Below are 11,453 nucleotides of genomic sequence, written 5' to 3'. Positions count from 1 at the left end.
GCCATACATACATTATGCAATGAGACTCCATGCATGCGGTACCGACTATTCGTGAACATATAGTTCAACCTCACCGATCAAATCCAGATACGGCTACCAAGCCCACTAGTCCCACTCATTTGAGACCTAGTGACTCACTCACTAATTCCTCACCATGGGAATTAGCTACCACCCCAAGGGCTATGCTATGCACGCTAATCACCTAGCATGCAAACATCAACAACAATCTACAATGACTTACTCACTAATTCCTCACCATGGGAATTAGCTACCACCATAAAGGCCACAATATGCATGCTAATTCACCTAGCAATGCAACATCATCAACAACAATCCACAATGGACATATGCTCACACTCTAAGCCATAAAACAGTCCATTCACCAACACATGCATAATATATACATTCACAACATTATGCATATTTTCACACATCATCAACATATTTATCACATAATTATATCATGTCATGCCAAATAATTCAATCACAGTATTAGCACACTCTACTAATACCTATCCTACTCAAAACAACGGGAAAATAATCCCTACTATATCACACACCGATATAGGCCAATCCCCAATTATGTTCACAACATTAAAATACCAATTTTCCCACTTTTCAACAGTGTTAACCGGTTAACGCCATGGGTTAACCGGTTAACGCAGACCAAAACACGCTTTCTGGCAAAAATTCAACAGTGTTAACCGGTTAACGCCCTGGGTTAACCGGTTAACGCCCTGGGTTAACCGGTTAACGCAGACAGAACAACAATATTTTCACAACTCACAACAGTGTTAACCGGTTAACGCCCTGGGTTAACCGGTTAACGCAAGCAAAACAGCAATACTTCAAAATTCGCAACAGTGTTAACCGGTTAACACCCTGGGTTAACCGGTTAACGCAAGACAGAAAGCTGTTCCTGCGCTAACACGAAGCAGAATGCAGAATTCTCCGCATTTTCCGCCGTTGGAGGACTTCCGGACCTCCGATTCCAATTCCGTAAAAAGCTACGTTTTCGGAAAATTACCACTCACACAAATACCGATTCAATTACATCTTTAATACAACTTATCCAACACAATTTTTCAGCATTCAACATCCCAATTAGGGTCAAATCAATGGCTTATCACTACCCATTACATGTTAACCCATAATACCCATTAAACGACGATAAACCCCCCTTACCTGAGTTAATCCGGCAAATCTTTGAGCTCCAAGTTTTTCTCTTCTCCAACCTTTGCCCTTGCTCTTCCTCTTTGCCCTTTCTCCACTTTCCACTTTTCAGTCGCTTCTCTGTTTCACGTAAAAAACTCTTTTTACCAAATGGGATTCTTTTTCCTTATTTCACACTTATATATATATATTTTCCAATAATTATTATTCCAAAATAATAATAATAATAATCCAATAATTCCAATTATTTAATTAAATTAATAAATATAATATTAATTTAAATCAAATAATTATCTTTTTTTTTTTTATTGGGGTGTTACAACCCTCACTCATATGCTCAACCCCATTAACATCAACCTTTATGCCTCCAACCTCAACCTTATTCAAGTCACTTACACCATATGCTTTACCATTGAGAACATATTCAACCAGTTTTCCAATGACAATCTTTAGTTTCATCAACACTAACTACAACCTTAGTTATGCTTTCAGTTTCATCCTTTATAGGTCCATCATAATAATCAGGTTGAGAAACGGAATGTTGCATATATAAATGAACACTCTTATGTACCTTACATAAATCAACTATCTCTTGGACACATTTATCATCACTCAAACTAAACAAACCAACTGTTGGATCCTTGTATATTATTGTTCCAGATTCCTCATATCCCAGTTCTTTAACAATCCCTAATACCTTAAAATAACTCCACTTATCAACATCACACTTCCCCTTAACAATTGAACCCCCATAAATTGGCTCATAATCACCTTCAGAAAGAAAAAAATCATAGTGTATAACTACATGCATATATTCATCCATAATATACCTAAAAATTACAACATTTTGAATTGGGAACACAAAACCCTTAAATGCAAACCCAGATGAACCCTAAAATAGAATTGAGCGAAGATTAAAAAGAAGAAAACAAGACATTACCAGTATTCTCTTCAGAAATCCCTTTTCTTCGTGCTTTCTTTGTTCTTCGTTCTTCGTTCTTCAATGGTTCGTCGTTATTCAATGGTTCATCATTCTACACAATGAGGTCTGAGAGAACTTCAGATTAATGTGAGAAAGATGAGAAATCCGAGTTTGAGAGAACTTCCGAGAATTGTGAGAAAGATGGGAAATTTGGGTTTGAGAGAAATGTGAGGATAAACATGAACGAAAAAGGCTATTTTTCCTTTTATGCATTACATTGCTAGGTCATCATAAACTAATACACGTGTGTGCCACCTTTGCATCTCAATTTACTTTGACTAATATTTTGGACGGTAAGGATATATGTGAACCACTTTGAATAACCGAGGAATCAAAGTGGTCCTTTTTAAAATTAAGGGACCAAAATGAACCCTACACAAAACATAAGGGACAAAAAAGGGTATTAAGCCTTTATTTTAATTTTCCATAATTCGCACTTTCCACCCCAAACTCATTATTTCCTTTTATTTTATTATTTTATTTAAATAATAATACTAAAACACTATTTTAATCAATTAAATCATTATAAATAAATATAACAACCTCTAATCACTTTCCACACTCTCTGTATAATGGTCACACACCCTTGTTGCCCTAACACATCTCAATTATCACACAAATAATAATTAGATACACACATAAAATTATAATTAATTAATATAAATAATTTCTAGAAAATTAAGGTGTTACAACTTCCTCCACTTAAACAACTTTCGCCCTCAAAAATTACCTCAAGTGAACAGACTCAGATACGAATCCCTCATCTAGCTCTCAAGCTCCCAAGTTACGTTTCCACCATTTGGTACTCCCCAAGCTACCTTCACCAAGGTAATCTCTTTACCATGCCACTGGTTCACTTCTCAATCCTCTATCTGCATGGGTGGTGCCTCAACAATCAGGTTATCTTTCACTTGTACATCATCCACTTGGATCACATGAGACGGATCCAGAATGTACCTCTTCAACTGAGACACGTGAAATATATCATGAAGATTAGCAAGTAACGGTAGAAAAGCAATCCAATAGGCCACTTCTCCTATTCTTTGCAAAATCTGGTAAGGACCTGTGAAACGCGGAGTAAGCTTTCGAGACTTCAAATCTCGACCAACACTAGTTACTAGAGTAACCTCAAAAACACATGATTTCCCTCTTGGAACTCAGGTGCTTTTCTTTGTCTATCATGATAACTCTTTTGGCGACTCTGAGAAACTATCATCTTCTCTTGAATCACTTTGATCTTCTATATGGTCTGTTGGATAATCTCAGGTTCAATCACATTACCCTCTCCTGACTCATACCATCACAAAGGCGTCTTACACCTTCTACCATACAATGCCTTAAATGGTGCCATTCTAATACTCGAATGAAAATTGTTGTTGTATGTAAACTCAATAAACGGTAAAAAGTTATCCTAAGCACTTCCTTGTTCAAGTGCATAAGCCTTCAACAAGTCCTCTAGCGACTGAGTAGTCCTCTCAGTCGGACCATTTATATGCGGATGATAAGCAAAACTTAGATGCAACTTCGTACCCAAATCCATCTGCAAACTCTCCTAGAACCTTGACATAAACCTCAAATCTCTATCAGATACAACACTAGACGGAATACCATGCAAACTGATAATCCTCTCGATATACAGCTTCGCCAACCTCTCCAAAGGATAATCCAATCTCATTAGAATAAAATGAGCAAACTTTGTCAACATATCCACAATTACCCAGATAGTATCACAATTCTTTACAGTCCTCAATAATGCAGACATAAAATCCATCGAAATGATGTCCCATTTACACTCACAGTTGCATCAAACCCAGCAGATTTTGATACTCAATCTTTGGTTTCTAGCAAGTTAGACACACCATGAACATTGCGATCTCTTTCTTTATTCCACGCCATTAAAACATCTTTCTCAAATCTTGATACATATTTGTAGTACCCCGAATGAATACTCAAACCACTTTGGTGTCCTTCTTCAAGAATATTCTTCTTGAATTCAGGCACATCAGGAACACATATTTTGTCACGGAATTTTATAACACCATTATCATCAATCTTGAAATCACCACCTCGACATTGATTGATTAAAGCCAAACGATCTACCAATACCAGATCAATCCTCTGACTTTCTCTAATCCCTTCCAAAACACCACTGATAAGCTTTAACATACCTAGCTTCATAATCTACATCGTGACTTCACAAACCAAACTCAAATATCTATATTCTTCGATTATCTCTAACTCTATATCCATCAATGTCGACATATGCAACATCTTCCGACTTAGTGCGCCAACCACTACATTGGCTTTACCAGAATGGTAATTCAAACCAAAATTATAATCCTTTAACAATTCAAGCCATCTCCTCTACCTTATATTTAACTCATTCTAATTGATTAGGTACTTCAAGCTCTTATGATCATTGAACACTTCAAGTCTAGAGCCAAATAGATAACGTCTCCAGTTTTTAAGTGCGAACACAACTACGACAACTCTAAATCACATATAGGATAATTCTTCTAATGAACTATAAGTTGTCTTGATGCATAAGCCATAACTTGTCCATTCTGCATCAACACACCACCTTGACCCATCTTGGAAGCATCACAATACACAACAAAAGGTTCAATTGTACTCAAAAGAATCAAAACTGGAGCAATCGTCAACTTTTTCTTGAGTTCTACAAAACTCCATTCACAAGCAACATCCCATACATACGCTTGACCCTTTCGAGTCAAATGAATCAAAGGCACTGTCAACTTTGAAAAACCTTCTATGAATCTGCGATAATAACCGGCTAACCCAAGGAAACTTATAATATGCGTAACAGACTTCAGAGTCTTCCAATGCAACACATCATCAAACTTCAAAGGATCAATCGTAATACCACCACTAAAAATTATGTGGAAAGAAAACTCACTTCTCTTTACCAAAACTCACACTTAGATAACTTAGCATATGATTGCTTATTTTTCAACAACTCCAGCATAATTCTCAGATGCTCAACATGCTCTTCATCAATCTTCGAATAAATTAGAATGTCGTCAATGAATACCACCACGAACTTATCCAAATACTGATGAAAAATCATATTCATATACTCCATAAACACACCTGGTGCATTGGTCACACTAAACAACATCACAGAATAATCATAGTGATCATATCTCATTCTGAATGCAATCTTCTAGCTATCTTCTGGTTTCCCTCGAATCTGATGGTAACCCGACCGCAAATCAATTTTACTGAAAACACAAGCACCGAATATTTGATCCATCAAATCATCAATTCTCTGAAGAGGATATTTATTCTTAATCTTCACCTTGTTCAGCTGTCGATAGTTAACACACAACCTCATGTTACCACCATTCTTCTTTACTAACAATATCAGCATACTCTAAGGAGAAACACTTGGTCAAACAAATAACTTCTTAAGTAACTCTTCCATCTATTTCTTCAGCTCGCTCAACTTAGAAGCAAACATTTCGTATAGAGCCATAAAAACAGAATTAGTATCGGGTACCAAGTCAATAGTAAAATCAATCTCTTGCTCTGGTGGTAAATCACTGATGTCTTTAGGAAACACTCTAAAAAATTCACACACTGCAGAAAGATCACAAACTACTCCCTTACCTTTAGCTTCCAATGAAGCTAACATCACAAACACTTGCGCCCCATCCTTCACGGTCTCTCTCACTTGCTTAGCAGATACAAACATCAACTCTTCACCTATATCAAACTTATATTCAAGCTCTGGAGGCAAGTCACAAATATCTTTAGGACAATATCAGGAATCACACACCACTTTCATATCACTAGCCATCACATTTATCCTCACTCTCAGAGAAGCAAATCTCAACAACGCCTGATCGTTCTCCCTCAAAGACCTCCCAACTGTACCAACAGACAAGAATCTCGAATCCACATCCTCTTTGGATTCAAGAAACTGCATCGACTTATAAAAAATAATTGGTAAACACTTGGTTTAACTCCAACTAATTCATTCTAAGAATAACATCAACTTGTTCCAACAAAAGACAAACTGTACACATCCTTAAGAAACACGTCAGAATATTCAACACACCACTGGCTCATCTCTAGCCAAAACACCATCTTCCCCCTCACAAGGAAGCGAGCAACGAGAACACTTGACCGTCTTCCCTCAAGGATCACACCATTTAGCTAACCGACACCATCCTCGAATCCGACCTCTCTCCGGGTTCAGGAAAAACACAACATTCTCAAAACAGTTGAGATAGCCCACACTGCATTCTCGCATGCAGTAACATGATGTCCAAGCCCTCTACAGTTGGAACATCCAAGATAAGCAAACACTTATCCCCCATTTATTTCATTCCCAACCTGTAAATAGAAAACAAAACAAGCTTCAATAGTGCTTTTACACACATGTCGCATACCAGGGAACAAACATAATTAAACAACAAGATCGGGCGGACCGACCTACTCTGATACCATTATGTAACACTCTAAAAACCCATGCATAATTATCAAATAATTTAATTAATTAAATGCAATCACTTAGGGTGTCACTCACAATAATCATAGTCTTCTCTGTAACACGGGTTACAACAAAACATTTTACTGCATAGATTTGCACTTATGATGTTTACACGACATCCAACTCATATGAATATCTTCACAACGGAATCATAATAAAAAACATATCAATTTAAAATATCATAATAGTTTTCATAACAAAATTAAAAGCACCGACTCGTGAGTCTTCTCCAAGTGCTATCACACCAAAACATAAAACAAACACGAGAGCATGCATTGTCTCTTAGGAAATTTTGGTACAAAATAAATAATTTGCTCCCTAGTGATACATATAAGAGTGTAACTAAATCTAATACTAATAAACCCAAAGAAATATCTCAAGGAGCTAACTTTCACTCACCACAATGTCTCTACTCCTGAGTATCTGCACGATGGCCATGTAAAGACAACATTCAAACAAAAATGGTGATAATTAATTTCAATAATAATAAAATATAATGTAAAATATAGTAGACAATAATGCATAATAATATATCACATTCTCACGCCCAAATTATCATCAGCATCCCATACAACAACACCATCATCACACATAGTCATATTTCACACATATAATTCATTCATGTTATGCGACTCACGACAATGACTCATATGCATGTGGTGCCAATTCAATATTTGGTTCTTCTTACGAACCTAATTCCCTTTTCGGAATCCTGACTCCCCCTTCTGAGTTCTAGATAAATCTTTCGTCCCCCTTCATACCTATGACTTATCTCCTTAAACATATCAATAATGAATGTATGACATGGTAAAAATGCAATTAACACAACAATTATAATAATATTTAGTGATCCAAAATCGATCACACAATTGAAACCATGTGTAACATAATCCACCATTCTAGACTAACACCAATATAATCAAACACACAATCTCAATCATTCACAACACATCAAATAATTTGTCAATACGGACCTCGTCCATATTTGTCACATCATACACTTTTTTCCCACCTATTACCAACCTCTAATAAAATCATTAAAAATATTTTATCCTTCAAACAAAGTTATAACCCTTTATTTCAGCTACCCAATGCTTATAACCCCGTCCCAAAATGATTTACGAGTTGAAAGTTATTGTCAAAACCGTGCGGGAAGGCATTAACAAAATGTTGTTGTTTTTTCCCTAAAATTTCGAGCATGATTTTCATCTTCTCCAACCCCTAAAACATTCATTAAATCATCATCAAAAATATTTTACCCCTAAATAAAAGTTATATCCCTCTGTTTCATCTATCCAATTCTTTAAACCTCGCCTCATAATGGTTTACGAGTTGAAAGTTACGATCAAAACCGTGCACGAAGGCGATAACAAAAAGTTATTGTTTTTCCAGAAATTTCCATCACGATTTTCGTCTTCTCCAACCCTATAAAAGTCCATAAAATCATCACCAAAATTATTTTACCCCTGAAACAAAGTTATAGTCCTATATTTTAGCTACCCAACGCTTTAAACCTCGTACCAAAATGATTTACGAGTTGAAAGTTACGATCAAAACCATACACGAAGACGTTAGCACAATGTTGTTTTTCTGAAATTTACAACACGATTTTCATCTTCTCCAACCTCTTAAACGTCCATGAAATCATCACCAAAAATATTTTATGATTTTTAAATAAATATACATATATCAATCACTAATTATACTTATATAATCATGGATCTATATACTATATCAATCCCTAAAATCTTCAAACATCATCAATGGTGGACATACATGGACACTTTAAAACATAAATTTCATTCAACAAATATCAACATTCATCATCAGTTCAAAGAGAATTAAACCTTCCTCTACTCTTTCATTCATATCCCTATTAATGAACCAAATTCCCACCCTTACCTTATAATTCCATAAAAAACCAAACTTTTGGTTATTCTCTTTCCTAGAACTCTCATGAGGTTTTCCTTACTTTTCTCTTCTCTTGCCTCCTTTTCTTCAATTCCAAAACTTTCACCTACGGTAAAACTTTCCCTTCACTTCTCTCCTCCTAAATTAAAAACTTAACTTATATCTGTAAGACCCCAATTTTGTCCCTAAGATCCCTCATGGCATCATATCATATCATTGCCTTAAGGATCATTGTGCACTTTGCCTCCTTCCCTGTGGGTGGGCTATCTTTTGAGAGTGGTTCTTGATCACCAATCATGTTTTGCATTTGTATATCATTGCTTTTCATTTGTTTACTAACCAAAAGTACAAAAATATTGTCATCTAAACTTGTTACTTGTAGATGAAGCAACATTAGGTCAAACCAGTCAAAGGCATTCATTGAGCCATAGATGGTGGCCATTCTGAAGAATTTGGGCACCATTGATCATTCATCAAGAGTTCATATGAACCATGACATCATTTTGAATCAAGATCTCAAGTGGAAGAGGCTTGAATTTCATCTGAGCATAGCTAGGTCAACTGAAACCCTAGAAAAGTCAACACAAGTCAACTGTGCATTCAATCATGGATTTGAAGGTGGGAGATGGTTAGAGAGACCTCATTCATGTCCATACAAGTCTCATATAACATGTCAAACATCAACAATGAGGAATTTGAAGTCAGATGAAAAGTTTCCAAAAATAGTAGGTGACCTGTAATTTCAAACTGCCAAAAATGGAAAGGTCTTCTCCTCAAATTTACATGTCCAAGAAAGCTTCAAATCAAATTTTGTCCAACATGAAAGTTGCAGATCTTGCTCTCACCTTTCCAAAAAGTCCAAGAACACCCATTTCTCATGTGTGGTTGGCAAGTTATGATCAAATCATTGTCAATGGAATTTGAACTTCAAGCTTACATAACTTTTGAACCAAAAGGCCAAATCATGTGGTTCTTTTTGGAGCATTTCACTCTTGATCCCTACTATCATAATCATGCATCATATTTCACTAATTCTCATTACAAAAATATTTCATTTTTCACTTGAATTAATTTGAATTTTGGAGGGAAAAGGTGAATTTGAAAATTATGCATTTTATTCACTTCCAACCAATCTCATTTGCATCCAAATAGATTTTTGAGCTCAGTCCAAGTGCAATTCGCACTGTTCCATTGCCTAGCATGTGCATGAGGGTATTTTGGCCAAATTGCATAAATCATTCCATTTCACTAATCCTTGGGGTTTTGGGCTAAACATGATTAAGAGCTTCATTAGCAGATGATATATAAAGCTAATCATAACAGAAAATCACAACAACACTTCACAAATTCAGATCTCAAATTTTTGCTCTCATTTTTCTCTCAATTTTTTCTCTCAATTCTTGAAGCAACTTGCGTTGTTCTTGCTCTGTTCATCATCAAGCATCATCACTGAGTAGAATTCAAGCTAGATCCAAGTGAATCCGTGCATATTAAAGTTGTTTCAAGCAAGAGTTCATCAATGGTGAAAGCTCAAATCCGTGGATTCAAAGCCAATTAAGCATCAAAGATCCTTCCATTCTCTCATACAAGGTTGCTAGGATACGATTGGAGCATTGCCAGGACCTGGAACACTTGAAATCGAAAGTTGCTCTACAAGAGGTGTGAATTCGATCCTCTCTTTTCTTAAATTCATCATGTGATATTTGTAGAGCTTGCTTGTGTGGTGATTCTGAGCCAAAAATCATTTGATTCCATGCTATATTGAGAGAGTTTCGTGGATTTAAAGTTTTATGTTCAAAAGTTGATTTGCTCGATCCATGCTTATGATGTTGTTATTTGATGAAATGCGTGTTGATTCGTGTTGTGTGATGTTAGATCTTCATGAATATATGCTCAATTCATGTTTCTGGATGTTTTCAATTTTTCTGGAAAATGATGATGAAGATCATGAGGATCTTCATCGTGTTCATACATTGCTGGAAATTTCCTACGGATTTTACCGCAACCTTCATCGCGATTGCTGTGACTTTTCCTGCGGATCCAGGAGCTTTACCTGCGGATTTCTCGTTGCATGCATGCACGTGTGGTTAGGGTTTAGGTTAAACGACGGCGTTAAGGCTGGCGCGCGCTTTTCATTTCAAAATCCGCCTGGCTTCGATTCCCCGCTCCATCATTTCCAATTAAGCCTTATGCATTTTATTTCATATGCTTCATCCATGTTCACATGCTACTTCATATGTTTTTTTTTATTTTTCTTTCCATTAAAAAATTCATAACTCTAAAAATAATTGTCCAATTCACATGAGATTTTTTGTGCCATGATCCTCATGATGCCTACTTTTTTTTGGATATTTTTCCAGAATTTGTGCTCGGTTGGATTTAAAAATTGCGTAGGGTTTGTTCTTGCATGTCATTCATTGCACATTGCTTACCATTTCTTTTATGAAATAATGATGCTTGATCCAATGAAGCTGAAAATTTACATGCTTGATCCAGACACTTTGATGAGCATTTTGGCTTTGAGTTTTCTATTTTTGAATTTCTGGTTTGTGAGATATGATATGATCATTGGAGGTGTGACAATGTGTGTCACACCATTTCTTGTCCAATTTGCTGATTTTATTTACCATGCCATATGAACTTCAATTAATCTGATTTTTTGCATGTTGATTCTTCCGGATGTTAAGTGTGATCATGATTTTTTGTGGATTTTTTGAGGGCATTTCCAATTTGTTTGAGATTTTCTTTTCTGATTGGTCAAGATTGGACTTTTATTGAGTGTTGAATTTAGATGATTTGTGAAATTCTTGATGTTTATTGGATGAACTTGAAATTTTGCACATGTGTTCTAGACACTTTGAAGTTTGCTAT

This window comes from Lathyrus oleraceus, chromosome 4 (assembly GCF_024323335.1).
Source record: "Lathyrus oleraceus cultivar Zhongwan6 chromosome 4, CAAS_Psat_ZW6_1.0, whole genome shotgun sequence".
NCBI lineage: Eukaryota > Viridiplantae > Streptophyta > Magnoliopsida > Fabales > Fabaceae > Lathyrus > Lathyrus oleraceus.
The sequence above is the reverse complement of the archived record's forward strand: the minus strand, read 5'-3'. Positions refer to the sequence as shown.